General features: G+C 47.2%; 1 long non-coding RNA gene across 1 annotated transcript; it reads left to right on the forward strand.

The window, feature by feature from the left end:
* Nucleotides 1-1252: 1252 nt before the first annotated feature.
* Nucleotides 1253-9150, forward strand: LOC129736294 (uncharacterized). Its single transcript, XR_008732666.1, has 3 exons — nucleotides 1253-1493; nucleotides 7942-8168; nucleotides 9005-9150. It is a non-coding gene; the product is annotated as an uncharacterized LOC129736294 (long non-coding RNA).
* Nucleotides 9151-15711: the final 6561 nt, after the last annotated feature.

Consider the following 15711-nt stretch of genomic DNA (forward strand, 5'->3'; position numbering starts at 1 on the left):
TGCATCTGTGCTCAATAAACATACCTACTTTATAACTTTCGAGTTATAGAGTCTAATTCCGCACGTCAGTATGATGTAATGAAATGATTTAAACAGAGTAGGCATTTGCAGTAGAAATACCAGCTTGGGTGTAAGTCAGTGAACTGTTTTGCCTCTCCGCAGCATTACCTTTAATGTTCGTTGTTGGAGGCAAATCTGTCCTCCCAGAGGTATCAGCCCAGGAGAGAGGGGAGGCTGCTGCAGCCCCGCGCCCCGGCTGCGGCCAAGAAAGTGTGTTCCAGTGGGCACACGCGTGCCGAGCGGGCATGCCCGCCACACACACGTGTGCATGCAGTTAGGGTCAGCGCTAGGTTATGCGGTGTACACACCCGCACAGGCAGGCAGAGGCAGCCCCCAGCCCCTGGTGCCTGTAAGCACGCCGCAGGGGGCTGCGCTTTTCCAGCGCCGGGTGGGCACCGGGGCCCGGGGGGCAGCGATCTCCCTCGGGCTCTCGGCAGCGGAGCTCGGCAGCAGCCCGGGCTGCGAGAGGGGGGCGGCTCGGGGGGCGGGGGGACACCCGGGGCGGGGGGACACCCCTCCCGGCCGGCGGGCGGTCCGGCACCGGTGCCGCGGGCTGGAGCGACCCCGCCCGCCCCTCCGTCAGGGACAGCCGGCGGCTGGAGCCGGTGGCCGCCCCCCGGCGCCGCGGTGCGCTCGCTGCGGGGTGCGCCGGCGGGGCCGCTGTGCCCGGGCCGCAGACCCCGCACGGCAGCCGGGGAGGGCTCCGCCGTCCCCCCCCGCCCTGCCCGGGGGCGGCTGCGGGAGCGGCGCGGGCGAGCCGGGGGAGCTGCGGGTGACGGGCGCCCCCCGAGCGGCTGCGGAGGACGGGCACGACCGCGGCAGAGGCCGCGAGTGCGGCGTGAAGGTGCCGGTCAGCCGGAGCCGCCTCCCGTGGGGGGCCCGGGCTCACTGCTGGGTCTCCGCGCGGTCGGGGCTGTCGCTGCCGAGGTTCGAGACGTTTCGCCGCCGCCCCTCGCCCCGACACGCTCCTGCGACGGCGGCGCTGGCCGTGCCCGGCTCGGGGCAGGCGTTGGCCAGCCGGAGAGCGGACCCCTTCTCCGGGAGAGGCCGGAGCGAGGCGGCGAGCGCCGGGGAGCGCGCAGGGAAGGGAGCGGGCAGCCCTGCGCAGGGGGCGAACCCGGGGGCTGCGCCGCGGCTCCGCACTCGCGGCTCCGCCTCAGCCGCCGGCAGCACCCGCAGAGGCGCCCCCGGCCCCGCACCGCGCCGCGCCGCAGGCAGCCCCCGGCGCCCCGGGAAGCGTTGCGGACCGACGGCTTGCACGTAGGTGGTCAGCAGAAGGCAGCTCTGCGCCTTAAGTGGCGACGTAGAGAAAAGATGTGAGGGTCTGCAGCGAAGCACAGCAGAGGGTCCGGAGGACAGGCGTGTCGCAGGCGCTTGGCAGCACACGGCCTCGGGAGAGGGAACAGACGCCATGGGTCAAGCTGGGGCATAAGGTAAGCTCAGGGAGAACCAATTGGGTAATGAGACCAAACAGAAATTACTTGAACTGTGCATGAACACTTGAGTGAAAGTAAAGACCGCTGTGCCTTTAAATGGGGACGAGGCTCGTAAGACCCAGTGAGGATTAAGTGTGACTAAAGGTCATTGTAAACGGTTTTTCCAGGTGTATAAAGTATTTTCCTGTTGCAAAGAGCTGTGCTAGCTTTGTGGGTTTGCCCCCCAGCTCCCGTCCCCGCAGACACGCGTAGCTGGTCCCTCGGCCGTGCGGGTGCTCGATCCGTTGCGCGGCGGGCGATGGGATCCGGCCGTTGGACGGCAGCATCAGGTCCCGAGGAGACGGTCGCTGCCAGCCCCGGCCGGCCTCGGTGCTCGGAGGGGCTGCACGACGTCCCGGTGCGACAGCGGCCCTTCCCGGGGCTCGCCCCCCGTCTGGGTGCGAGGGGGGTGGCGGCCCGGCGGGTGGCGGGCCTGCCGGGGTGGGAGATGCGGCTCCAGGTGCTTTGGCCGCCGGCCCGGACGGTGCTTTCGCCTCTCGTTACGCGTTCGGGGGAGGCAGGAGGGTCGCCGTTACCGTCAGCGAGCCCGTGCTGCCGCCGCTGCCCGGCGTCGGGGCTGTGTGGCATCCCGGGGTGGCGGGGAGCGGAGCGATGCGCCTCGTCCTTGCAGGGTGCTGAGCTGCCCTTCCCCGGGGCCAGGGCTCGCTGCCGCTTCCAGCTGCACAGGATTTGGTCCCGCAGCCTCAGTGTGAGGGCTGGATTTTCGCGAAACGAGGAGGAACTGCTGGCACCTTCTGTACTAACGGTCGGCTTGATTTCTTGCTGTGCTTTTCATACATTTTTAATAGCCAGGTGGAGTACAAATTGTAAAGGAAACTTCATACACAGAGTTTTAAAGTTTGAAGAGAGATTATTCACCCTCTAGCTGTCGTGAGGTTTCACCTCTCCTTCCTGGCAGGACTGATCTTCCAGTTAGAAGTGAAACAAGGTCAAACGGTTAAAAAAAAAGGTTTGCTTCTGTCAGGGCGAATCTAAATCAATCAAATTCCCGGGCACCAAAGTGTGTTGTGTAACAAATGTGAGTGCAAAGGTAAGCACGTAGCTACAGGTAGCAGAAGAGCATGTGCGAGAGAAGTTGTGGGTCTTCTCTCTAAGTTCTAACACCTTGCTCTTTGCGCTGTTCTGCAAATTTGCCTGGATTTTAAGTATGGACAGAAGAGGGAGAGAATGAACATGTGCATTTGATTTGCTTAATAGAAAATACCTTGGCAGAAACACATGCTTGTGCTGTGTATTCTGTTGGAGTTTGGCTTTTTAAAATACTCACATGTTCTGTCTAATGAAAAGCTGATAGTATCTCCCATTCACCTAAGAATATGTTCAAACATAGCTTGAGATATGCTGCTAATCACGTTAAGAAAAATGTATAGCTTAATATCAAACTAGCTAAAGTGCAGTCACTGGGGGATATCTTGGTGCTTGTAAACTTTAAATTAAAGAGTGCTACGAGGCTGGATTACCTGATAACCAGTACAATTGAAACAGCAGTATAAACCCTGTTTTTTGACGGAAGACTGTAGGTAATTTTGAACAGTGTAGAATCATAGAATCATTTAGGTTGGAAAAGTCCTTTAAGATCATTGAGTCCAAGCATTAACCTAACACTGCCAAGTCCACCACTAAACTGTGTCCCTGAGCACCACATCTACATATATTTGAAATGCCTCCAGGGATGGTGAGGCCACCCTGAAACTTGCCTGGGCAGCTGGTTCCAGTCCTTGACAACCCTTTCAGTGAAGAATTTTTTCCTAATGTCCAATCTAAAACCCCCCTGGGGCAACTTGGGGCCATTTCCTCTTGTCCTATCCCTTGTATCCTTGTTGGATCTGGTAGAAATGATCCCCAAATGGCAGTGTGTGAAGGATTAATTTAAATTCCAGATTCCTGTTGCCTGGCATTAGCAAAAATAAAGCTTTTGTGTTATTTCTCTTAACAGTTAAAAATTAGATGCAGGAAAAATAAAGAGAAACACTTAAGTTCTGAATTTTTTTTCCCCCCTCCATTTACGTTTTGGTAAAACAGAACTAATTTGCTCTCCTATCTGCTGTGCATCCTGCTGCTGAACTAATCTTTTCTATGCCCTAGATTGTTATTAGCTTTGTTTGCTTATTACTGAAAGATTTACTTTCTAGGACTCCTTTTAATTCCATTTGTTACTACGCTGCCTTTTGTCTTAAATGTTATTTTTTTGTAGTGTCCTTTAAAAGATTCTTGGCTTTTTCTAACCTGGGACAAATTTATAGTAGCCTGGTCAAGTTTTCCTAATCATTAATGATCTTCCCAGCAGGATATGTTCTTTGTCTTCTTCCTAACATGATTCAGGACACATTCTGTTTTAAAGTGCCCTTACCCTTGAACCATTGTGCTGGGATTTAGTGTATTAACCCAAACTCTGGTAGATTTTTCTTGAGGCTTTTCTCTGTCACTTTGCACAGCGCTCATAAGATACCTGCTGTCAAAGTGCTTGCATTTTAGTAATAACACCTTGGCATTGTTAAAGTAAGTATGTTTAAATTTTCCTTTGGCCGACTCATCTGTTTTTAATTCCTTAAATATTCAGATTTCTTCTGAAACAGGTCGAGGAAAGGAGCACTTGTTCTTTACAGATGATGAAATAGCAGAAATAAATGTGTAAATAGGCATGACCATTAGGGGTGTTTCTATGGGTGTGTCTGCTATGCCCAGAATGGTGTAAGAACAGTTACCGGCTTTGCAAATTTGGCTGTATGACCATATCACTATGTTTAGAGGTGCAGGCGTCAATAGATGCAAGTGTTTTCACAGAATTAAGAAAACCATCTTGTCCATGCAGTCCAGCCATAAATGATGCACAGAACAAAAAATGATAGAAAAAAAAAATGTCTTTTCAGACCCATATGAGTAAATAGAGTATTCTGTGCTGTCCTGTACACGCATGTGTGTACATGTATTCGCAGCCAGTGAGTCACGGCTCCTAAGCCTGATTTAAAAACTGAATGAGTTCATTATAATCCCCCCCCCCAAAAAAAATATCTGAGGAATCAATCTAATCTGCTTTACTAAATGAACATGTGAAAGTGCTTACTAGGGATAAACCTGGGGACTATACATATTTCTCTCTTTTTCCTCCAACAGAATGAAAACACCTTTGAGACAATAAAGGAGTTGGAAGAGGAGCCAGTGTGTCCCATTCAGTATTCTCTGTGTATCTGCGTGCACCGCTTCCCCTGTTTGGTTTCTGATCTAGAGGGGAAGGACAGGGAGGGTGTAAGGACATTGCAACTCTCAGAGAGAAGATAGGCTTTTGTGCTGGCTTCAGCCAGTTCTGAGCTCTTCGGGGCTTAAATCTCCCCAGAATGGGTGTTATGTTGAGTTCGTCTACTCCGGGGCAAATGGAGAGGAGGAGGGGCGCCTGGAGGGAGGACCACTGGCGCAGGGGACACCCTGAGCATCAGACGCTGTTGGAACCACTGATGACTAGAGCTGTGACCAGGGGGGACCTCTCAGATTTCTCTGCATGGGGTACCCCAGTTGCTGGGACATACATTAAGCAGAGATTGTGCCGTGTGGTGGGAGGGTGACTTGGTTTGCAAAGGGGGAGCTCAGGCCAAGCCCCTGCAAGGCAGGTAGAACTGCAGATCCTCCCTGTGCTTCGTGTTCACCTTGCCTATGGCAACCTGCCGCAGAGAAGCTGAGCACAGCCCTTTGCTGACGCCCAGCAGCTTGTGCTCCCTGCTGTGCCCCTCTGAAATATTTTGGTTGATCGTCATTTCATGGCGAGCTCTATTGTCCCCACAGCCAGGGCTACTGCAGCAGTAGCAAACCAGGGCTTCTAGTTACTCCCGGACGCCTGCCTTCCTGCCCCCTCTGCATCTCCCCAGCTCACGGAGGAGGGGTTGCCAGTGGTGCCTTCTCCAGGCAGGGCACATCTGCAGCTTCCCATTGAATACCCTCCTTCCCTTTGAAAGCCCTGCCTCTTTCTGGCGGGTGGGGTTTGCTCATTTCCGTGAGCGCTTTTACAGGTGGTGGTGACATGGGAAGGAAAGGGACATACAGTGCTGGAGGTAAAGAGCCGCTCTGCTTCTGTTTACACCGTGTTTGTACAGCTGAGGTGGATACAAATCACGGGTGGCTTTGCTGGAGAACTTTGCCAGGGATCTAACTGACCCCCTGTTTGGGAGTCCCAGAGCAGCACGTTCGGTAACAGGAGATCGCTGCGCTGCCTGCCCTTGCCGTTGCTCTTGTGCATGCGGCAGTAAACACCTCCTCTGCACAAAACTGGGTCCGGGTAGAGTTCATGGAGACAGTGTTGGTAAGAATCCCAGGTGCTGCAGAAAAGCAGTCTGAGGTCTCAGCTGAGCTGTACTGCTTCAGAAGGGAGATTAGCCATAGATGCGTACGTGCTCTCTTTCTCAAAGTGGGGAAGGATGGTGTGGGATAGTCCTTTGCTCGGTGGTCCTGTGGGCATGTGCACTGGAGAGGAGCCATCACAGGCCACCTCTTCTTGAGCAAGCCACCACTCTGGGACGCACTGAGATGCTCAGCAGAGGCAGTTTAGGAGCGACAGGGGTGGCTGGTGATCTGTCCCGCTGCTTGGAGGTAATCCCCTCCATACAACCCTGAGATGCAACGTACCCAGCTAGAAGGAATCCCAGTAGAGATGGACAAAAAGATGAACACGTGCAGGTATTGCTCCCCAGCAACATGCGAAAAAATTCATCAGCAGTACATATCCTGGCATGTATCCGTTCATATGGAAGGTGGATATTTATGGTTTTTAGTGTAAGTCAAAAGTTGTTGGACAGTCTGTTTTGCCTTGGAACGAAACTATAAAATTAAATTTCGCAAAGCAACCCGTGTTTCAAATCCGTGGACAAGGTGAAATGCCATGGCATGAGAGCGTTTCTCGTCAGCGCGGATCTTTGCTGTCTCTAAGGCAGTGCAGGCTGGGGCTGTGGGTGCTACTGGAGATATGCAGCCCGCCTGCACTGCAGGAAGGTCATTCTGGTCTGACTGTCAGATGGAGCTGTATGTTGTGCAGTATTGTACGTGTTGTGCCAAGCTTTCTGCAGGTAAAGAAAGAAGCAGTCATGTTATTTGACAACAGCAATCACAGGTGATTCTATGAAGAAATTCAGGGAAAATCTGTGGTGTATGTGATTTTGACTATTAGTAATGTGTCATCAATTTAAAAATAACCAGTGCAGTTAAAGAGCATGGGTGTTGGTCAGAAATGCCTGGTTTCTCATGTGTAAATTCACCAAGTCAGACGCACTGATGCAAGTGCCTGGATGAATCGGTAAAACAGGGCTGGGCTAGCCAGGGCGGGCACGGGCAGCGTGTGCAGCATGTAGTGGTTTAGGCAATAGCTCTAATTCAGAGTTATGGTGGAGGTGCTGAACGTGCTTGGTTTTGAAAGCACACAGTCTTCGTTAGCTTCAATGGAAACTGCAGGATTCTGCTGTCCAAATCAATGAAACTGTGAGATACAATCCACTGTTCAGGAAAGTCAGAACATGTTTTTAAGGAGGTCTCTGTTGGGAGGTAAAACCGCTGCTGAAGCAATAGCAGCGATGGAGCGTGTGTAAAAGAGCCTGGGGAGACCCGCAGCCTTCTGGAGCCAGGCAGAATATTTCCTCTTCACTTGAGCTATTCCTCATGAAGGGAAGATGCTTCCTACAAACCGGGTTTTGTTCTAATGGAAATAGGTGACTGGTGAATAAAGAGGGCAGTGGAGAGTTGTCTTTTTCCCCATTTTTGGAAAACGGAATGCATTATTGTTCCAGTTTAACAGTAGGTGGCATTCGGTTCCAGTGCAAGTAGTTATCACTTCATTCCCTTAAAAAGAAATCCATACAATTCTATCGGTTCTGATTCTGAATCAAAGAATGAAAATAGCTTCTGAACAGGGTCTTGACTAATAATTCATGTGCTGTGATATCTGCATGGTGTGTCTTCATTGCCTTTCACTAAAATTCCTCTTTCCTGTGAAACCAGTTGTGTTTGTGGGTTTGGGATCTTTTTTTCTTTCCTCCCCTTGTTCAGGGAGCAGTAGCCCAGCACAGTTCCACTTGATTTTTTTCTGGTGGTGTTACAACTAACATTGTGCAGTCCTCCTAACTCTTTGTCCATCAGTAATGCTTTCACTTTTTTTGTTGTTCATGTTTTAAGATACTGTTTTCTTTCTAAGGGCTGTATTTTTGTTATGTCTTGCATCATGAGTGAATTCAAAGTACTTTCAATGGCGTAATACATTTTGTAGTGTAATTTTGTGAAAATGCTTCTCTATGAATTAAAAAAAATATTTCATTTTAGATTATTTCAGGGGTAAACCCTGAATTAATCAATCTTGGATGTGGAGTTTCTGTCTTCTAGAAATACATGAAGCTTAACTTTGTTTTTATAGGTTGAGAACGAAAAAAGCAAACAAAGATGTTCAAAAGTGCAGGCCGTGGCAAAACAGGAATGTGTGGATAAATTAAATAACATCACTAATCGGCAAATGAAACAAAAGATTACTGTAAGGAAGAATGACTGTTTGAAAATGGAGAATGAAAACACGATAGAAGAAAAAGACAAAAAGAGTTTTTCATCTGGGGAGAGCTCAAAATTGATTAAAATGCCAATGAAATGGTAAGCTAAGGAAATAATCTCTAATTCTTATTTGTAGTACTATGTAAGTGTCTTAGGTTTTCTAATACTGTAGTAGTTGAAGTAGTTTCCTCAGTGGTGAAAGCCATAGTGAGTAGTCCACTGCTTCTCAAAAAATGAAGAAAATTTCTTTTTAGAAAACACGAAGTGCATGATGGAGGTTCAAATTTATTGCCTGCTCTAAAAAAAGAAAAGGGGAAAAAAAAAGTAAACCCCCACCCAAATTCCTGTGATTTCCTTGTCAATACTGAGGCAAAATGCATCTTCAAAACCAGAACTGAAGACTAGAAAAAGCAGTTATTTTTGTAGGAAATGGCCACCTAGAAAAGAAAAGTAGGAACTTGCGGTTTGCTACTACTCCCTTTTTTAGGTGATTTTAGTGATCTCTGTGCAGTTGGTGTTTTCATTAAGTTAATATGCCCTTTGTCAGGAAAAGATGATAGTATCAAACCAATCTCAAAAGTCTAAAGAAGGCACACATATTTTAATGTAAACCTAAGCAGGAGTTTTTTCCTGTCTGTTCTTCAAAGATGAAGAACCTCTCTGCTCTAGATGCTTTCTGTACTGTGGCTATTTGGATATAGTCCAGCTTAACCTGGATCTAGCTCAGATTCCATGTGTCCCCCTGACTCCTAGGGCAAGGATTTTAAATACTTGGGTATCTTTCATGATCATTGCAGTCAGGTCTGTGATTTTATCATAGATATTTGTTGTCTCAGTTGTTTCTGGACATCATCTTAAGTATATCTGTTTCACAGAAATATTTTTTGCAAACCTACTCACTTGGTGATTTTTTTCTTTCTTTCTGTTTAATGCAGTAAAATTGCCCTGAATGCCAAAGTTGCAAACAAAAGTAAAAGACAGCCTTCAAAGCAGAGGGCTCATCAGCAGATGAGCTCTTCCAGTGGCAATCATGGTCAAGTACCGGATGATAGCACTTCCAGTGAAACATCTGAGGATGAAGGAAGGTATGCATATAAGGAATGTTACAAATACAACTTACTGATAAAAATTGACCTGAGAGCTGGAGGCAAGTTTGGGGTTTTGTTGTGTTTCAGTTTTTTTGGCAAATATGATGCATATGAAGATTCTTGTTCTTTCGTGTGACCACACTACCTGATGCGCTTTGTGTTGACAAACACTTCTTTTTTGTTTAGAGTGCCTTGAGCATGCTGGCCAAGTTAACGATAAGGTCACGTGCACAAATTCTGATTAATTACATGAGTGTGTGCACAGGCATAGAAGTATTTCATGTGTTTAAAAAGGGTGAGGTATCTCAGGTTTTTGCACTGCAGGTATCTCAGGATTTTTTGCCCTGCTTCTCGCTCCACCTTTTCTCTTGCAGCTGTGTACCCTCCTGACTTCTTGCCCACCCTGAACTTACTTGTGTGGGTTGTGGCAAAGTGAGAAAGAGAAGTTGTTGACGCTGTTCAGCCCTAGGTAAAAATCTGGTGTGTTATCAACACTGTTTTGGTCAGAAATCTAATACACAGTGCTGTGTGGGCTGCTGTGAAGAAAATAAACTGCATCCCAGCCAGACCCAGGACAGCAGAGAATCCAAAATTACAGTTCTTTGACCTGTAGGGGAAGGATTCTCAGTACTGAAGAACTGCCTTTTCTGGTGGCCAGCTTTCCGAAGAGGGTCTCACACAGGCAAGAGACGAGCTTCTGCAGAACCAGAAGCAGGCAGGCTGTGTCCGGGCTGTGCTGGATGTGGCGTGCCAGACAGGAGAGGGGGTCTCTGCCTGTGCACTAACTCAGCCAGGGCCAGAGAGGTGCAGCACAGGCAACGCACAAAACCGACAACACGCTGTGCAGGATACAACAGGGCCACATCATTTTCTTGATGTCCACAAGGCCGAACCAAAACCTGGTTCATGCTCATCTGCGACCCAGGCACGTTCCAGGCTGTCTGCCCTCCCTCCTCTCCCCTCTGTGTGTGTAGCTCTCCACATTACTCTTGACCTCTGCATTGATCCTTTTTTTCTGCAGCCACTAATTCTTCCCACTGACAGCAGGATGCCCCAGATTATGACCTCCAGAAACTTTGCGCTAGCCTTTCCTCTTCCTTTAGTTTTCCAGAGGGAGGCAACTGGGTGTCTGTTATTATCCCTCCCATGGCTGGAGCTCTCTGGTTAGGGGCTTAGGGTGGTCTGTCAGTTGTCCAGGCTCTGCAGCCGCCGACTGCCTCTTGTACCAGGGAGATCCAGCTTCATCTGGAAGCCAGAGTGGCCACCCAAGCTCAGCCCACCCCTCCCGCCCACCCATCAAAATAGCTTTGGGGACCATGCTGAGTGCAGGAACGCGAAAGACCGGCCCTGCTTGTTTGCCCATGGTGTGACAGTGAAGCCACGGGATTTCATGTGGAAAACACCGAGGAAGTAAGAAGAAAGAGCAAGGAAAAGCAAATCTCTGAGACGGTAAGGGATTTTTCTGTTTGCTTTCCTTTTTTATCGTTAGTGTTTGTTGGGGGTTGCATTTAAGTCTGCAGGACTGTGTCACAGCCCCCGGACACACAGGAGAAACAGACACTTAAGGCAAACAATGTTTGCCTCATTAGCTTGCCCTTCTCTTGAGTAAGTTCACAGACGGCTTGTAAGAAAATGTCAACGTCCCACAGAATCTGTAGTATCTGAAGCAGGAAAACAAATTCCTCTTTTCTTGCTGGTGCTTAAAGACGGTGACAGTCCAAAAACTAATGCTCTCTTCCATTTGGCTTAATGCATATGTGGTACGTCTATTTCAATAGTGGAGAAAAGTGATAATTTTATAGGGAGATCAAAGCTTCAGGCACACTTACTGCATGACTAGTTTTCTGCTCTTTCCAAAGCCACAGCTAGTCACAGTTGCAGTATCAGGTGCATCATTCACCCTTCCACTTCCGTCTGCATCGGGACTTGCAAGCAGTGAGCTGCAGACACAGCATTTGCCGTGCACCGAGCTTCATGTCTTCTAGCACCACATCTCAGCATTCCCTTGCAGAGTTCTGCGAAGAACACGTGCACACCCACCAGCCCCGAGCCCAGCCATCTGCAGGAGGATAGCACAAGAGAAAGTCCAAGACCCTCTCTGACTCCCTTCCACCACTCAGAGGCAAATCACACCATCAGTCATCAGGGGCTGGTAAAGACTGAACTTTTCTTCATACCTTTACTTTGGTCCGTCTCCATTTTCTCTGCTGTTTATAAATTTGACATGTTGAGGCTACCGCTCATTTGTGATCAATACCTTTCACAGTGAAGTGACTAAGAATATAAATTTCTTGTGTCTGCCACCTACTACACTGTGCTTTACTACAGAGCAGGACATAAAACAAGTTTATGGTGCCATTTTATCACTAAGGACCAAGTGAAAGCAACCTGAGATGGGAGCTGTGAGAGAAAAGCAGAGCTTGTTTTATAAAGTATAGTTTATATTCTTACAGATTTGAGCATTACTTTTTCATGGCAATGAGGCTTTGGGTTTCTTGTGTTTCCAAATTAAAAATATGATGCACAATTGGGCCATACACCAAACTCCTCTGTAAATTTTGCTATGGCAAATGTCAAACAGGGACAATGGTAGGGAAAGTGTGTTTTCCTTTCGCTTTCAGGAGTAACAAGGGGCATATAAATACTTAACTACTTTTGGGTTTGGGACATTTTCAATAAGGAACACCTGGGGAACTAGTTCAGCTTCTTAACCTTAAGCACAAAGCAAGGAACAATTCCACGGTTAGAGCTCAGGCAGAAGAAAACAGAGCAAAGAGGCAAAGCCGCCCAGCAAGCCCCACTGTTCCGCAGGGGGCAAGGTGAGGTCTGCGGAGAGCAGCAGGAGCCACAGGCAGGTGCAGGCAGTGGTGCCTGGCAGGGGCGGCTGCATGGGCGACATCGGCCCTGGAAGGTGGGAGATCAGCAGGGCGAAGGTGGAAATAGTATCTCGACAAGGACAGAGGAGTAGGATTAATAGTAAGAGTGGGAAATGAGGATAGCCACCCTCCTTCAGTTTACAACATCAGGAGAGCTCCCAAGATCTGGTAGGGGCAGCAATGCAGCAACTGGGGAAGCGAGGAGGGGCTGCGTAGCAAGGGAAGAGCCAGCGCACCTGCTGGGAAGGGTACGGAGAGAGGGGCACATGCAGCTAGCAATTACTCAACTTCTCCTTCACAAGTAGAAGGGTCCTGGTGGCCTCTCTGTGGCCCTCATTAGCAGGGAGGGATTTGGGAAGCATGCAGCTAGCAAAAGAAAGGACAGTCCGCAGGAGCAAACCGTTCCCGTTCTGCTGAGCTCAGCAGCCACAGGGAAATCTTAGCTGCTTCCAAAGCTTTCAGTGAGCAGGAGCGTGCTGCGGCTGGACTAAGGCTTCCAAACAGAAATGACCTTACGTGTTTAAAACCTGTGTCTCAGCCTGAACTTTCTTGGCCTCAATATACAGCTGACGGGTCTTTTTGTAACTTTGCTGACTGGGATATCATCAGTTAGGCACAACATCTGCTGTCGCTTAAGAAGAGAAGCTGTTCCAAGTGTCCTGAGGGGAGCAGACCATAAGAAATGGCTGCACGGTGTCTAACCCTGTGTCCTGTTGCCAGTCGTGGCCACCAGCAGGTGCCTGGGGATGCAAAGCCTCCAGTGACACGTCCTGGTATGCACTCTTGCCAAGAATGTGCAGCTTATGGACCTCTCCAGAGGGATTCAGGAAAATCTTTGCATTTATTAGCTCAACAGAATTTCCTGTCCAGGCTTTTACACAGTGTCCTCTTGAGATCGTGTAAATGGCCATCATTCATAGCATCCTACAGCAAGGCTTTCCACCAGTTTAACTACATATTGTATAAAGATTCACCCGGTTTTGTTCAGTGTGAACTTGCCTCCTGCGAGCTTCATTGGCTGAACCCTAATTGTCCCACAGGGAAAGAAAATAAACAATAAACTTCTCTGGCTATTTGTGCTTTTATATGCCTCTGTCACATATTGGAGCTTTTCTGGGCTGAAGAGTCCTGGTCTGCACAGTCTTCCTTCACATGGAAGATACTCCATACCCCTGATCTTTGCTGTTCTCCTATGAGCTTTTTCCCACTCTGTCTTTATGAGATGAGGCAAATAAAGCAACACATTTAATAACTGGGTGCAAAATATATCTAAACAGTTTCTCAGTTTTGTTAGCAGCTTCTGCAGTCCTTGACAGTTGCTCCATCCTGAATAACTTCATATTATTTGTAAAGATCGATTCCTCATCTGTCATTGATACCTACTCCTAAGTTGCTCATGAAGGTGAAAAACAGCCTTCCGACCATTTACTGAACGTTTATCCTTATCTTCTGTTCCCTGTCTTTTACCCAGTTATTTAACCATGCAACTGCCTTCCTCCTTATAATGTCTGAATTTCCTTAAGAGCCTTTGGTGAAGGACCTTGCCAAAAGCCTTCTGGAAAACCAGCAGTCAAGCCCCTATCAATATGCTTGTCAACTCCTAGAACCTGCAGGTTGGTGAGACAGGACTGCTCATCACAAAAGCCACATGACTCTGGCTCAGTATCTGATATAATGGTCCAAATCTGCATTAGATAGAAATTAAACTTCTAAGATAACACCAAAAAATCCCAGACATTTGATGTGCGGAAGGAAGAAGACAGAAACAGGGCAGTCAGTAATACTATTGGAGAAGTGCTTCAGCAGAGATGGTGAAAAATTGTGGAGGATTAAGAAATATTTCAGACGGAAATAGAAGTAGCAGTGATGAAATTTAACTTGGAGTAAGTAAACACACATTAGCCTAAAATAATCCCATACTTCAATTACTTAGCACAATTACTGTGCTCTGGGTAGGCAGAACCTCTCCGTAGGAGCAAACATAAATAGCAATATCGATTTCTGCCCAGCCTCCACCAGAAATTACAGAAAATACAGATAACACATTTTTTAAATGAGCAGAGGAAAATCAAACATATGACATCTTTATATTCTTCAATGCTATTGTTGTATTTGAAATGCTTTGCTAAAGCAAAGATTTTAAGACACAGGGACTAGCTGAAATGGTAGCAGGAAAAATAAGCTTTAGAGTTCCTTTTACTGTAACATTTGGCAGTGCGAATGGAGAGAAAGAAAAGGAAAGAAGCGGCATGTTTTACAATTATTGGGAAATATATTTAACATGTGTAAGTAAACTGTGGGATTCACTGCTGCAGGAGGCAAAATGTCTGTGATGACCTTGAATGATTAAATGACACATCCCAAAATATCGTGAAGGAAATCACATGGGCAAGGCCACAAACAGGAGTCAGAAAAAGATATTCCACATTAATCTGTAATATTAGAGAACTGACTAACAACAATAGGAATTATTGGTCCTTGAGGAACTTTTCACTGGATGGATCAGAACATGGTGTGTGTGGGGTGATTTTCCTTTTGAAAATTGCAAAGTAATAAATATGAAATGTAAAAAAGTTTCTATTTTCCAAATGCTAACTTAACCCCTCCTAAATTATAGAAGCAGCTAAACCAAGCAATGTGTGATCAGCCAGCTAGCTGTCTGCAGTATTTATGGGTGTCATGGGAATAACAGTAAATGTCAGAACTGAATGTATGCTGTCATAGCCACTAATGCAAAGTCACAGCAACTTAATTCTTCCGGTCTTCTTGTTAGTGATACAAGGCTTAAAATGGTTTTAAATGCATTTAGAGAGTTCTTTGTTAAAAACCTTATGAATGTCCAAATGCTGGCACGTTCAAAAGAATTTTGGAATAACGTATTATGCTAAACTGTCTGAGAATGGCTACGCATCATTGTAAGTATCAGCCTGGCTTATCCATCTCCCAGACACTGTGAATTTGGACAATGAAGCCAAATCCAGAATTCTCATTTTGTTGTACCTGCCCTGACTTCAGTGGAGGACCTTCCTGAGCATGATCACAGCATTAACTGAATACAGGAACTTAAGAGCACATTCTGCGCGACACAAACACAATCCCACCCCACATCCCTCAATATAGAAAATCAGACAAAATTCCTGACAATGTGTGCAGAAGTCCAGATTTGGTCATTCTACAACCTTGGCGAAGAGTGAGCTACCAACTCTTCCTTGAAGATGATCATACTCTGATCTTATAGTCATTGATACATGAGAGTTTCAAAGATGTGTAAAGAGAGCAATGAATTTCACTGCAACAATGATGTAGCCAGGAGATAGCTTTTAAGGACCAGATTATGAGAGTATGTAACAAAGCCACTGACTTCCCTATTGTCATATTTTGTTTGTCATTTTACATATAGTCATATTACAATAACGGTAATTTTTCATTTCTGTGATTGGTTTGTGAGGACCAAAACTTTGGGTTTATCTTGCCTGAGGTAGTTCAGATACTTATCCACCTGGATCTGAAATATCTATGCTCTTACGATCCAGCCACTTGTCCTACATCTTGGGAACACTTCAAAATTTTTCCAAAGTATGTCAAAAAAGATGATCTGTGTGAATGGATAATTACAAGAAACAGTCATTTAAGGCTTGTCCTACCCTTAAAACTTTTTGTATCAGAAGATGCTTATCT

The sequence above is a fragment of the Falco cherrug genome, chromosome 5 (genome assembly GCF_023634085.1).
Source record: "Falco cherrug isolate bFalChe1 chromosome 5, bFalChe1.pri, whole genome shotgun sequence".
Classification (NCBI taxonomy): Eukaryota; Metazoa; Chordata; class Aves; order Falconiformes; family Falconidae; genus Falco; species Falco cherrug.